Genomic DNA, 15040 nt, shown 5'->3' on the forward strand with positions numbered 1-15040 from the left:
CTTCCTTCTTCCCGGTTGTGTTTGTGCTTCGGCCGGGTTTGGAATCGGAGGTGAGGTCTGGTGGAAAGATCTGAGGGCGTCTCTTCTTTATCTTGCAGCCTTGCTTACCAGCTGGGTTAAATGACCTTAAGCTTCATTGACCCTGCAAGCTACGAATTTAGAAGTCCAAGCACCAAGTAGTTTAAATTATTTAAAACATATAACGAATAGGCTTGGCTGCGCCATTGGTCTCGTCATCGACCTCTTTTTTTTGATGGAAAACAAGTCATTGGCCCCTCGAACCAAGTTGGCCACTTAGCCGGATGCTAGCACATCCGTAAGTGCAAAGAATAATAACACATCTAAAGGGCCAACAGGCTACAAAGCCTCGCAAAGAGCAGAATAACAAGGTTTGAGAACAAGTTTAGGCTGACGATGTGGGGCTCGCAAATAAAAAAAAAAAATTATTAAAATATTTTTTTTAAAAAAATTGATGCCTAGATATATAATGCCTACAAAAATAATTTTGCATACTTAATTAATCATAAAAACTAACACATTCTAAAAAGGCTAATATTTCATTGAGCACCCACTTTTTTGAAAAAGTTGCGTAAAATACCAGTTATGCTCTTAATAAAAAAAATTACTCCATTTTATCAAAAAGTTTAAGAGCATGTTTAAAAAAAATAGTCTAATTTTTAGCCTATGGGAATTAAACTTTCTCATGTGCCACGTGAATTTTTCTTTCTTATGAAATATAAAAAAAAATATTTTTTAAAAAATACTTTTTTATTTTTTTAACTCCAACCAAGATATTTTTTATTTTTGTGTTGGCCATATTTTTCCTTTTTCTGCAAACCAAATGAGCCCGTAAGTGCTTCAACTTTGAATTGTTTTGTTTTTATTTTAATGGTAATTAAGGAGCGTTATGACCTTGTCTCTGGTGAAGAACATACAAATACGTTCTGAATTCTATCCTTGGTTAAACAGCTCTTTTAGATTGTTGGGTTTTATATATTTCAAATACAACGGTGCAGCTATGTCACGCCATATTGTATTGCAAATTGGTGATTATATAATCTTGTTCCAAACGATTTGAGAAAAAGTTGAATAGTATATTGTTGTTTGTCCACCAAATTGTTAATTTCAGTTCAATCAAAAAAAAAAACGAACTATATTTTTAGTGTTTGAATAATCATGCAAGTGGAACAAAACTTGGATAAAATAGCTGTGAACCCATGTCTTGGCCGTGCATGCAATAGGTTCATGAAGGTATTCTTTTTTAAGCAAAACCTGGAACTAAAGACTATCCAAATTTCATTGGGCTAATCAAAGATTCAAATGAGAGCCTAAGCCTGGAGCCACAAGGGGGACCTGTGAATCCCTCCCAAGAAGAAACAGTTAATAAAAGGATACAAAATGGCAGCCCAGATGGGGTCCAGGTAGATCCTCGCCAGTTGAAACGCCAAAAGAACAAAGACAATTCAATAACCAAACTTGTGAGCAGACAAATCAAAACTTAAAAAGAATGAGCTGGGAAAGGGAGGCCCAGGCACTGTCTTCTAGCAATTCCCCCCATCCGAAGGAATAACACACCTGCAACACTTGCATACCAATTCTATCATTTAAGGGCCATTTGGTTGGAAATAATCTAATATGAAAAAAAAAATTTATATTAAATTATCATATTTGGTATGAAAAATAGATAAAAGAGATGGTAATATACATGATGGATCCTACGTCTATATTTTGGAGAGAGAAGGTAAGATAAATACTACCAAGAGAATGGTATTTGTACGTGAGATTATCGAATGAAGATAACTTTAACAATACCATTTCTTGATGAAAAAGTCTAATATATTAACATATTTATTAGTAAATATTATTTTTAATAAATAATTAGAAATATTTATCAATTATCAATGATCTAATATACTATTTATTAATAATTAATATATTATTTTATATACTAAAATATACTAAATTGTATTTATAATAAGAAAATATAATTTCTAATATACGTATATTAATTTAAAAATAATTATTAACTCATAAATATATTTTATTATTTGAAATAGCTAATATCGACAATATATATGTAAATGGGCAATAAATGGCTAACAAATGGACTGAGAAAAAGAAATAATTACTACTTGAATTGCTTATTCAAGGGTAGTCTTGGGAATTAGGCAATATTCCTGTATAAGATTACTTTCGATCAAATATAGTAATTTTTTCTGATGTCATTTTCTAAAATAATTTTTCATCAACTAAACGTGATAAAATTTATTTTTTCCCACAATCATTTTTTTAAATAAATAATTTCTATGAATTGTCATATTACGTTGTAATCTGACATATCCTGACCAAATGAAACCTAAGAGAGAATGGATAGCTATTTCTTTGAAGCCTTATTGTCCAGCACAAGGCCACCATGACACAATCTCATCTAGCACGCATATGTGAAGGAACTTGCTTGAGCTACCACTCTAATCGTAAAAATACATGTAAACATGTATTTAGTTTCAAATCAGCTATGCATTAAATAGATCTTAGATATCTATAATGAATTAATAAACTTAAATAGCATCTTCTAGCCCGCTTTTTTTGGTTAGATCCTAAGTTGGTACAAATGAAATAAGAGCATATCTTGCTCATGACTTATGTGGACTAGAAGATACTACAGACAAGCCTACTTAGACCGATTACGGGTTGATCATGAATTGAATTTGAATTCTTAGCTTGATGAATATATATAGGCGTGGATGTGTTTTTGGGTTGGACCACAATGGACGGACAAAAGCAAAATGAAGGAATAAGTTTGGCTATAGTCGTATACGTTATGTATCATACTTCCATTCCAGCAAAAAACTAAAAATAAAAAAAAAGAAAAGAAAAGGTTTTTGGAGGTTCCCAGGAACGGCCGACAAAGGCTACTGTTGGTGGAAAAATGGACCACCCCACAAATACAATTATAGCACCCAAATCCGTCAGCAAGCTCGAGCTCATCCAAGTGATCGGGCTCTTCCGCTCTCGAGCTCATCCAAGTGATCGGGCTCTTCCGCTCGGGCTCTTCCGTTTTCGAGCTCATCCAAGTGCTCGGGCTCTAAGTGCTCGAGCTCATAGGCCGAGCCGAGCACAGCAGGCCGAGCACAGCAGGCCGAGCACAGAAGGCCGAGCACAGAAGGCTGCCGAGCTCCGAAGGCTGCCGAGCACAGAAAGCTGCCGAGCACAGAAGGCCGAGCACAGCAGACCGAGCACAGCAGGCCGAGCACAGAAGGCCGAGCACAGAAGGCTAAGACCAGCAGGACGAGACCAGAAGGCTGAGCTGACCTCAGAAGGCCGACCTCGTCATCTATATGCTGCGGCCATGCCCTGCAGCAGCCTTACCGCACCATGTTTTACTTGCCGGCCATGCCACGACATATTAATCAGGAACCATACTCTGCTACGACTGTCAACGCCTCATCATTCCCAAGAATGTACTGCACTGTGCGCCTCAAGCAAGCTCTGGCTGCACGCCATCTCCTCCCATGATGGGAACGGGCCATCCACGGCAACTCATTACTTCCACGCCCACGTCCAATCGTGACGGTAACCCATTAATTCGCCCAGTCACATCACAGGTAGCCCTGCCACTCTCCCTATAAAAGGAGAGCTTCTCCCTCTAAAAAAGGGGCCGGAGGCTTCTTCCTCCCAAGGGAGGCTTCGGACTTGGAAATACAGTCCCTCTCTCTTCTCCAAAATTAAGCCCCCCTCTGACTTAGGCATCGGAGGGCCGGCGCCGGAAAGCCCGGCCACCGGCTTTTTGCAGGTTCCCCCCACGGAGGACGCCGCCCGCCGACGGATCGCCGCCCGCCAGTGTTCGCCGGAGCTCCTCCTCCTCCTCGGTTCGCGGCCGCCCCCGGGTCCAAATTCCAGCAACAGTTGGCGCTAGAGGAAGGGCCCGAGTTGTGGCCATGAAACTAAGGAGCAGAGGAGTCTCTGATACCTCCCGGCATCATGCTCTAATCAATGGAAAGGTCTGTGCCTTATAATGAGGAGGTGTAAACCTTTCCTCCAGAGGGCCCTTTTGTGGGATAAAACCGTGAGGGGTGGGAAGGGTGGTTCCACCCGGGGCGCCGCCGGAACAGCGCGGACCCCCGGAAGCGGTCGACGATCCCTGATCCCCAAAGCGGACAATACCTCTGGAAGGGACGCGGATGCTTTCCCTGCTCGGCTGGTGTGCGGGCTGGTGCCCGGGTCCAAATTCCAGAGGGCCCTTTTGTGGGATAAAACCGTGAGGGGTGGGAAGGGTGGTTCCACCCGAGGCGCCGCCGGAACAGCGCGGACCCCCGGGAGCGGTCGACGATTCCCGATCCCCAAAGCGGACAATACCTCTGGAAGGGACGCGGATGCTTTTCCTGCTCGGCTGGTGTGCGGGCTGGTGTCGGGGTGCGAACCCCGCAACAGTTCTAGTGTTGGGGGAAAAATAGTCGATCTCCATCGACTAATCGAGCTCGGCTCGATCTCCATCGACTAATCGAGCTCGGCTCGATCTCCATCGACTAACAAGGCCAAAGAAGGCCGCTGAGTCAACCTGGAGCACTTAACTCCAACTGCATGAGAGGTACACCCTACTTGGCACGTACATCTCTATACATATTTGGCTATATTACAGGATGATCGACGACTGGACTACTTCCTTCGTCCGAGCCAAAAAGCAGCTCGAACTCGGAAGTCGGGGGTAGTGTTGGTAGAAAAATGGACCACCCCACAAATACAATTATAGCACCCAAATCCGTCAGCAAGCTCGAGCTCATCCAAGTGATCGGGCTCTTCCGCTCTCGAGCTCATCCAAGTGATCGGGCTCTTCCGCTTTCGAGCTCATCCAAGTGCTCGGGCTCTAAGTGCTCGAGCTCATAGGCCGAGCCGAGCACAGCAGGCCAAGCACAGAAGGCTGCCGAGCTCCGAAGGCTGCCGAGCACAGAAAGCTGCGAGCACAGAAAGCTGCCGAGCACAGAAGGCCGAGCACAGAAGGCCGAGCACAGAAGGCTAAGACCAGCAGGACGAGACTAGAAGGCTGAGCTGACCTCAGAAGGCCGACCTCGTCATCTATATGCTGCGGCCATGCCCTGCAGCAGCCTTACCGCACCATGTTTTACTTGCCGACCACGCCACGACATATTAATCAGGAATCATACTCTGCTACGACTGTCAACGCCTCATCATTCCCAAGAATGTACTGCACTGTGCGCCTCAAGCAAGCTCTGGCTGCACGCCATCTCCTCCCATGATGGAAACGGGCCATCCACGGCAACTCATTACTTCCACGCCCACGTCCAATCGTGACGGTAACCCATTAATTCGTCCAGTCACATCACAGGTAACCCTGCCACTCTCCCTATAAAAGGGGAGCTTCTCCCTCTAAAAAAGGGGCCGGGGGCCTCTTCCTCCCAAGGGGACTTTTTCGGACTTCACATACAGTCCCTCTCTCTTCTCCAAAATTAAGCCCCCCTCTGACTTAAGCATCGGAGGGCCGGCGCCGGGGAGCCCGGCCACTGGTTTTCTTGCAGGACTTACGCCCCCCAGGAGGACGCCACCCGCCGGCACGCCATCGACCACCGCTCCTACGGCGGACTTGCACCCCTCCAGGAGGACGCCACCAGCCGGCGCACGGTCATCCACTGTCCCTGCGGCGGAGCCCCTCCTTCCCCTGGCTTCGTGTCGCCGCCCGCCAGTGTTCGCCGGAGCTCCTCCTCCTCCTCGGTTCGCGGCCGCCCCCGGGTCCAATTTCCAGCAACAGTTGGCGCTAGAGGAAGGGCCCGAGTCGCGGCCATGAAACTAAGGAGCAGAGGAGTCTTTAACGCCTCTCAGCATCATGCTCCAAGTCCCAAACGCTCAGTCCAGAATTCACCACCAAGATCTCCGGTAGATCAAGTTCCACAAGTCCAACTCGAGCACTTCGATGCGCTAGTGCAGCAAGTCCAAGCGCTAGCCATTGCAGCCCAAAGCCTGCAACAAGTGGAGGCCCCTCCTGTGCCGCCTCCACGGGATCATGTAAAGCAGAGGAAGAAACTTTCTTCCGAGCCATCTCGAATCAGGCATGGCTCCCGCTGCAACGACATATGTGGGGGCAACCAGTGAGAAGTAGTAGTCCAAGTCTCACGTCAACGAGTTGGGGGGAAAGAGAAATAAAAGCTGAGATCTGGAGAAGGAGAGTTATGGAGCTTTAAAATGGGATTGTAAGCCTCTGTGACAAAGGGTACAGCCCCATTAAATCTCATTGTCCTTCCAAGTCTTCTGTCTTCCGGCAGCAAGCAAGAAACCAGCATGTACTCCCTCCTCACGGGCGAGTCCTTAGGACGGCGCCCGCGATGTTGCTCCCTTTCAGAGCGACGCCATCACAGAAGCCCCCGCCAAGCTCATGCAAGCCGAGCTCAGAAGGCTGCTGAGCTCATAAGCGCGAGCTCAGAAGCCCGAGCGCAGAACACCTCCCAGAAAATCGAGCCAAAGAAGGCCGGTGCTGAGCCAAGTCCTGAGGGACTTCGGAGCTCGGAAGCCATCAAAATATCTCCAAAAGGTACAGAACGCCACTTTGGCTTCAAATAATTTCAATATTTTATCTATTTCCAGGTCGGAGAATCCAAAAAACGACCAACGTCGCCCCGAATAGGGCGCACGATCGCCGACGGACGAAGTCCGTCTCCTGTATGCGTCTCCAATGATGCTCTGGCTAAGCTTGGGATGCCAACTTCGACGACATTCGACGACACTTCGACGCTATTCGACGACATTCGACGCCATTCGACGACATTCGACGCCATTCGACGCCATTCGACGACATTCGACGCCATTCGACGCCATTCGACGACATTCGACGCCATTCGACGCCATTCGACGCCATTCGACGACACTTCGACGCCATTCGACGACACTTCGACGCCATTCGACGACATTTCGACGCCATTCGACGACATTCAACGCCATTCGACGCCTTTCAACGCCATTCGACGCCTCCTACGACAACACGCCCCGATCTGAGTGGGGGCACCCTGCTGAGTTGACCACAAGCCAAAGAAGGCCGCTGAGTCGACCTAAAGCACTATAACTGCATGAAAGGTACATCCTGCTTAGCACGCACATCTCCATATATATTTGGCTATATTACAGGATGATCGACGACTGGACTACTTCCTTCGTCCGAGCCAAAAGGCAGCTCGAACTCGGAAGTCGGGGGGTAGTGTTGGTGGAAAAATGGACCACCCCACAAATGCAATTATAGCACCCAAATCCGTCCGCTCTCGAGCTCATCCAAGTGATCGGGCTCTTCCGCTCTCGAGCTCATCCAAGTGATCGAGCTCTTCCGCTCTCGAGCTCATCAAGTGATCGGGCTCTTCTAAGTAATCGAGCTCATAGGCCGAGCCGAGTACAGCAGGCCGAGCACAGAAGGCTGCCGAGCACAGAAGGCTGCCGACCATAGAAGGCCGAGCACAGAAGGCCGAGCACAGAAGGCCGAGACCAGAAGGCCGAGACCAGAGAGCCGGGACCAGAAGGCCGAGACCAGAGAGCGCCGACCAGAAAGGCAACCCCGCCGAGCCCATGCCTTGGCCAAATATCCAATCTCCGCCTAACCCTCCAAAGGATCTGACAACTAAATATATGACTCCACTTCAATCTGCCACCATCCCCAAGTCATTAAGGCACAAGATCTCCGCAGGCATTCGGCACACCCTATCATTAATGCATGAGACCCCCTCAGGCCTCCGATGCACTCAGTCATTAAATGAACACGGCTCAAGATGATCTCCGGATCACTGAACCATCAAAGCGTACGGCTCTTTCTGACCACCGGTTCACTCAGCAATCAATGCACTTGTCATCTACGGACCCCAGGCCCACCACGGCCGGCGGTTCAACCACCCCAACGGGTCCGATCAATCGTGACAGCTCCCTGACAGTGACGGTAACCCATTAATTCGCCCAGTCACATCACAGGTAATCCTGCCACTCTCCCTATAAAAGGGGAGCTTCTCCCTCTGAGATGAGGGGGGCCTCTTCCTTCCAAGGAGATTTTTTCGGACTTCACATACAGTCCCTCTCTCTTCTCCAAAATTAAGCCCCCCTCTGACTTAAGCATCGGAGGGCCGGCGCCGGGGAGCCCGGCCATCGGTTTTCTTGCAGGACTTACGCCCCCCAGGAGGACGCCACCTGCCGGCACGCCATCGACCACCGCTCCTACGGCGGACTTGCACCCCTCCAGGAGGACGCCACCAGCCGGCGCACGGTCATCCACTGTCTCTGCGGCGGAGCCCCTCCTTCCCCTGGCTTCGTGTCGCCGCCCGCCAGTGTTCGCCGGAGCTCCTCCTCCTCCTCGGTTCGCGGCCGCCCCCGGGTCCAATTTCCAGCAACAGTTACAATTCTGTCCATCTATTTTCCCCCCTTGCAGATATTTTTTCCGAACGCAAGCAGCTTAGCCACGTGGATATCTTCCATAACCAGCACACAGCCAAAGCAAGCAACCATGTTAAGAAATTTGTCAAAATTCCAGACCGAGAAAACACCACGAGCATCCCATTCTTTAACGCATCCCCTATACGCTGCGGAATAACCGCTCTTAGTACGAATCCCCTGCTAGTATGCCTCCCTTTCGTACCGATCGTCACTTACTAGTTGCTAATTTGAATTCAAGGGGGAATTAAACTTGGGGGGGGGGGGGGGGTCCAAACAACGCGTGCCTCCGTCTTCTCAAAGAACTCCTCAACGATGTTGTTTTGACCCCAATCAATGCTAAAAAGTACAAGAAACCTATCAGCAAGGGAGAAGAAACCGGCCAAAGCTCCACGAACCAAGACCTTTGCTCACGAGGATATAGATTTAGATCAGAGCACTGGTCAGGCTGAGTCAATTTACAACTACTCGCCCAGTTTCTTTAGCCTAACACTGTTTCAGCCATCTGCCTTCTGATTGCCGTAAGATGTGGTCTCCGGTCTTCGCCCGGTCGAAGACCGGGTTCTATTTTTTGCACGAAAAAAGGATTCATAAATCCATCACCGGATCATCCGCCGGTCACTTTCTAGTCTCTGAGGCCGTATTTTTTGCACAAAAGAAGGATTCACGATCCACCCCCAGATCATCCATTGATTACTTTAATATCTGTGCAGATAGATGAATGATTAATTTAGAGCGCTCTGAGACCTATGTTGTGGGTGATCCAACCGTGAGTCCATGCGAAACATGGTCTTAGTTGTAGTCTTCATAGCATCTAAGTTTCATTATTTTTTGTAAGTTGTTCTTGGTTTAGCAATGTTGGGTCTAAACTACGGATGTAAGATATTTTTTTGCAATAATAAAAATAATCATAACATCATTTTCGTGTCTCTCAAATTCTGCTGTGTATTGCAGACGGCCTGCAAGATTCTGGCAAATGGTGGGCCTAAACCGTGACTTTAAATTTACTAATATATAGGCTCGAAATACCTACATGTTGTACTAGGTATTACTGGCACGTAGATAATGGTCATAGTTCTATTTGTTCCAGTTTGCCATTACGTTTACCGTTGGAGTTTAGCACTCATTTAGTTATTTTTTAATTCAAATCATCTTATTAGTTCAAAATATTATTTTATAAATAATTATCTGTGTATATATATATATATATATATGTTGTTTTTATTATCACTTTCCATATTTTATCGTCACATTTTTAATTTTTTTATTGTAAAGTTAATAATAATAATCAAAATAGTTATTATTTTAGTCTTGAACGTTATCTATATTATATCTATAACTTTTTTCCATACAAATTAAGAAGCTCTTTTCACTACCCTAACCTTGTATACTATATTACTATCATAACTACTATAACCATTTCCATCCTCTTCATTATAAAAAAAAATAATGATCGTTTTTTGAAGGGAATTAATGAAAAAAATTAATGAATGTTAAACACATTATATAGTGCCATGATGGTCCATTGAAACAAAGATAACGCACAACATAGTTATGACAAATTATAATGGCTAAGGACGGTTTGGGAAGGCGACCATTATAACAAAATAACAAGGTTACCAAAAACCTTAATAGAAATGCTTAGGACGACTTCACTCAATTTTTTCTCTTTATTTTTTTTTAGCATCATTTTAATCTTACATTAATGTAATGACTCGATTTACATAAATATATTTTATTTAATAATTTCGAGTCAAAAGGGAAGCTCTCTTCAAAAATTAATAGTAAATTTCTTAGATTATATAAATAATAATTATTTTTAATCATTTGACAGCGTAGAGGCATGGATGATAGCTCACTCAACCATGGTAAATAGTAAGTGTTCTAGAGGCTTCCGAATTTAGTCCCATATCGATCAAGTAGCGGAAAGGTTTTTGCCTTATAATGTGGGGCTCAAAGCCTTTCATCAGGAGGCGCCCTCTGAGGAGGGACAAACCCGTGAGGGGTGGCTCCCTTGGCGAGATTTAATGCCCCAAGAATTTACAATTCCTAAAGCGGATAATACTTTCTGGATACAGAGCTCTGCCACTAAGCTACGGGCGCGTACTCAGTGTGTACCTCTTATCTTAGGAGGCGCTTTTTGTAGGGCAAAACCGCTAGTTTAGTGCCTGGACAATATCTTCTGAAGGATGCAACTCATTTTTCCTGGCTTGGTGTGGGATTGTGCTGTTAACCGGGTCAGCCCGGCAACGGTAAGTATTACCGTTTACAGCAAGTATCCGAAATGTACCCAAAAAAACGCCAAATATCGGAAAGAATTTCAGAATGACGCGTAAGAGAAGCAATTGGACGGACCGAACATAAACGCGTCGGACGTGCATTTCCGAACCATGCGCATTTTCTAAAGCATTTCCGAACATTGAATGCCTTAACGCGTTGAGGGGACGCATTTCCAAACATAAATGGACTCGGCCACGGCGAATGAGAAGGGTCAGATTGCTAGAAGAGCGTTGCGTATCAAGCCACGCATGCACGTAGAAAGATAAATCGTACTGTAGACTAAATTGTCTCTTACACAATTCACCATTCTAAAAATTTCATCCGGGCAAACCACGTATTATTACTTGTGTTTTATGTAATTTTTAATTTTCTAATTTTATTAGCTATATTCATACCAATCGGCGGCATTTTCTGATCTTATTATATAATATATATATATAAAATAAAACAAGCAATTAGACTGACCGAACATAAACGTGTCGGACGCGCATTTGCAAACCGTGCGACGACTTCCATTTTGAAGATCGTAAATCGTAATCACGAAATAACAAGCAAGCCCATTACAACCACACACCAGTCCACCAAGCAAACCCTTTCCCTCTTCCCTGTTTTTCGCTACTCCATCCTCTCCGTGTTAGAAGTCAAAAAAGACAAACCAATAAAGGAATCTTTACACTTATACGGTTATACTCTCGGATCCGACTCGCTACGCGCGCACCGACGACTGCGATTCCGCCACGTCTCCGATTCCATCTCAAACCGCCGCTGCCGGCGGTGGCGGTGGCGGTGTCGGTGTCGACGGAGAATGAGACGGCGGAGAAGATTGCTCCGCCCCTTCCCCTCGCTCCAAATCCGGCTCCGCCCCGGAACTCCCGCCGCGATAGGGCCTCAAATCCTTACTCAGGAGCCTCCTCAGCAGCAGAATCCGGCTCCCCGGTGACTTCATCCCCGGTCCCCCCGGCGAGCCCAACCCTAACCCTAAACCCAGCTCCTCCTCCGACCCCCTAAAACCCTCGCCCCTCCTCGCCGGCACCTCGATCCTCAGCTCCGTACCTCCCAAATCAGCTGAGGAAGACCCGATCCCCTCCTCCCCGCCGCACCTGTTGCACAAATCGGAGGCCAAAGTGGAGCGCTCCGCCGGCGGCGGCGGGGGCGGCTCCGACGCTGATACCTGCACGGAGATGGTGCTATTCACCGGCGGAGGCGCCGCCTCCACGGCGGTGCGGCAGAGGGGGCAGGTGGCGTGGGACCGGAACCACATGTCGATGCACTCGATATGAAATCGGTGACCGCACCGCGGGAGGGAGCGCACCTTCTCACCCTCCTCGAACTCCGCCAGGCACACCGCGCACTCCACCACCTCATCCCCCTCGCCGCCGCCGCGGACAGAGAACACAAAGACGGGAAGAGATTTGAGAACATCAGCAGCTAACCCACGATCGGCGGGGGACCGGAAGATCTGGTCCTCGCCGGCGAAGACGAGCCGTCGCCTCCGTCGACGGCGCGCTGAGGAGGAGCGGCGGAGGACGCGCCACCGGAGGTAGAGGTGGAGGAAGACGATAAGGAGGACGGCGGTGAAGAGGACGACGATGGCGGTGAGCATAATCTTGCCGCTTAGAGCGTAGCCCTTCAGCGGTGGAGCCCCGCCGCCCGGGTTCGGATCACCGTTACTGTTGTTATCCATCAGGCTTACCTCTTCTTTCTTCCCTACCCACTTTTTCTTCGTGCGGCGAGGTGAACCTAACCGGCCCTTTATAATGGTAGCAGCACGAGGCGGCGGGAACGGGTTTGCCTTATTTTCTTCTCGACTAAAATGCCCTTCTTGGTACCGTATAGGATCAAGATAAGAGGGGGTAGGATTGGGATTTGGAGTTGGGGGGTGGCGTTAGTGAAGGGTTGGAATCCGAACGCGGGTCTTGATTCTGGGACAGTGAGCCGCTGTTTCCAAGGAAGCTTCGCGCGGTGTCTGAAACGGGGGGCGGAAGTCTTCGGCGAAACTTCAGGCGAGGCAGTCGTCGCTGTCGCTGCCGACCCGACCCCACCCGGTTGCTTTTTCGTGTCCTCGCCGCTGGTGCTGACTGTGAGGGTGTGCGACTTAGACCCTGTCGGTCAAGATGACTTTCTCCTCTGAATTTAATTCAGAATTTTATTTAACAAAATTAATCAAAAAATATTATTTATTTTTTTTTAATTTTATATAAATATTTAAAATCTAGAACTAAACATACGTCGGCGTGGATCCTCGCATGCAACGACGCTTCTGTTTAAACCCATGAGACGCTTATGCTTAAATGGGTTCGGTGGGTAGAGGGTCCAAATACCCAACATGCCAGTGGACAAAACATGTCGGGCCCACATTAGCCTTCGGTGGATGCAGAAAGGGTCGTGATTTGCTCACTGCTCAGCTATAATAGATTGAAAACAAAATTTATAAAGGTTCATACTTCTTTATTTGAGCGAAGGGATTGAAAGAGAAAAAAAAAATTGTGCCTGCCAACCAGCTCTGCGCTTTACAGATAGCTTACGTTATATCGGCAATTTCAAAAAAGTATCCTAATAAGATATTTTTTTAGTAGTGATCTCAATGAGACAATCCACAAGTCCCCTGAAACGTTTTTATATTCATCATCAGCTACGGAGGAGTGGTTTCTTTCATTATTCATGCATATCATAGGATATACATGACAGCTATCTAGTTAGTGGTGGAAGCGAGGCTTAATCTACTTCTGCTTCCTAATGCTTTCAAATGCAATGGGACGTGGTAGTGGCGATATGAGAAAGAACTGAGCGGGTTCTGCGAAGGACCGGATCTTGTTAGGGTGGCTGGCCCCCTTTACACCTAGGCAAAACAAATTCAGGAGAAGGCTCCATGTGCTTTATGGATGGGACTAGCATGGCTAGCGTCCGTAATCAGGGCACTTGGTAATTAGCTTCTTGTCTAATTAAATATAGGTAGCCAGCTTCGTGATTCACTCCGTACAAAAGTTAGATGTGGGGTTGCACGAATATGGTACTCAAGCTAGATCTTAGCACCGGTAACCAAAAGCTCTACATTGTTACTTATGTGCTCGACAGTATAAACGAGTTACTAACTCGTTCATGGCTGGATCTATGAAATAACAAGCTTCTGGGGTGAAGAGTGCACTGATACGGAGGAGATCATCAGTCATATATGCTCTTCTGAAGTGTCCTCGGATTGTGCAAGCCTGGCAGAGGGCACCTGTTACCTTGCTACGAAGTGTGGAGCCGGCGGAGGACTTATTAGATCACCTGAGAGTGTTGGTGAGGAGACCGGGGACCATAGAGCAAGATATCACTTGTGCTTACATGGCGTATCACATTCGGCTGGATAGAATTGCTTATACCTTTGAGGGTAGGAGGGTATCTCCGAGGGTCGTGGTGGACAAAGTCACTCGTTATACGACTGAATCATTGCCCCTACTCGGGCATCTTCACTAGGGTGGGTTAGAAGCATCTAGGGTTCCCACTCCACTATTACAACGCTCCATCTTACTTTTTTTTTCTTGGGAGCCCCCACCTTCTGGCCATCTCAAGCTTTCAAACATAACTCTATTGCTGCTACCTTTCTAGGTGGGATTTTGGCTGCAAGATTGAGAAGTTGCAGGAATATGTTAGATGGGTAAATTTCTTTATGTGACTTGTTGCTGGAAATTGGACCCGGGGGCCGCCGCGAAACCAGGGGAGGAGGAGCTCCGCTGCCGGGAGGGCGGACGGCGGTGCGCCGGCAGACTGCGTCCTCCGTGGGGATGAGAGAGCGGAGAGGAGTGCGTCATGTCCTGTCCTCCGTGGGAGGAGCTCCGCCGCAGGGACGGTGGTCGGCGGTGCGCCGGCTGGTGGCGTCCTCCTGGAGGGTGTGAGTCCTGCAAAAAAGCCGGTGGCCGGGCTTTCCGGCGCCGGCCCTCCGATGCTTAAGTCAGAGGGGGCTAGTATGTGGAGAGAGTAAGGAAGAGATATGTGGAGAAGATGAAGAGAATATTAAGCTCAATTGCGTCTGTGCTGTTTCTTTTTCATCCTCTGGTCCGAGTCCGGGGCCCCCTCACTTCTTTCCCCCAGGTTCCCTTTTATAGAGGGATATTGTGTTACCTGGGAGGTGACAGGGGAATTTGTCCTCTTTTGTAATAATTGGGCACGATTTGGCCCATTAATGGCGTAGTGGAGAATAAGGCCGAATCAGACCGGAACCAGGGAGTTGTCACGGTCGATCGGACCTGTTGGAGTGGTTGAACCGCCGGCCGTGGTGGGCCTGGGGTCCGTGGATGGTAAGTGCATTTATTACCGAGTGAACCGGCGGTCAGGGAGAGCCATACGCTTTGATGGTTCAGTGATCCGG

The 15040-nt window shown here is 47.7% G+C and overlaps 1 pseudogene across 1 annotated transcript; it reads right to left on the reverse strand.

The window, feature by feature from the left end:
* Positions 1 to 11179: 11179 nt before the first annotated feature.
* Positions 11180 to 12421, reverse strand: LOC103696000 (RING-H2 finger protein ATL64 pseudogene; annotated as a pseudogene). The gene has a single exon (XR_015974405.2). The product of XR_015974405.2 is annotated as an RING-H2 finger protein ATL64 pseudogene (transcript).
* Positions 12422 to 15040: the final 2619 nt, after the last annotated feature.

Source organism: Phoenix dactylifera, chromosome 17 (assembly GCF_051530095.1).
Source record: "Phoenix dactylifera cultivar Ajwa chromosome 17, Ajwa_hap1_PhDact_Kaust_v1.1, whole genome shotgun sequence".
In the NCBI taxonomy this organism is placed as follows: Eukaryota; Viridiplantae; Streptophyta; class Magnoliopsida; order Arecales; family Arecaceae; genus Phoenix; species Phoenix dactylifera.